Genomic DNA, 215 nt, shown 5'->3' with positions numbered 1-215 from the left:
TCTCTCTCTCTCTCTCTCTCTCTCTCTCTCTCTGAACTGATTCATTTAATTATAGTTTACAGTTTTTAGTAGCTTTTCATTTTTTTTGCATTTCTATGATTCTATGATTCCTTACTTGTTTGTGTTTTTATGTAAGAGTGTGTGTATGGGTGGGTGTGAGTAAGGGCGAGTATGTATGTGTTAATGTTGTGATGCAACTTATTATATATGAAATC

This window comes from Mizuhopecten yessoensis, unplaced genomic scaffold (assembly GCF_002113885.1).
Source record: "Mizuhopecten yessoensis strain PY_sf001 unplaced genomic scaffold, ASM211388v2 scaffold4839, whole genome shotgun sequence".
In the NCBI taxonomy this organism is placed as follows: domain Eukaryota; kingdom Metazoa; phylum Mollusca; class Bivalvia; order Pectinida; family Pectinidae; genus Mizuhopecten; species Mizuhopecten yessoensis.
Note: the sequence above shows the minus strand (reverse complement) of the source record.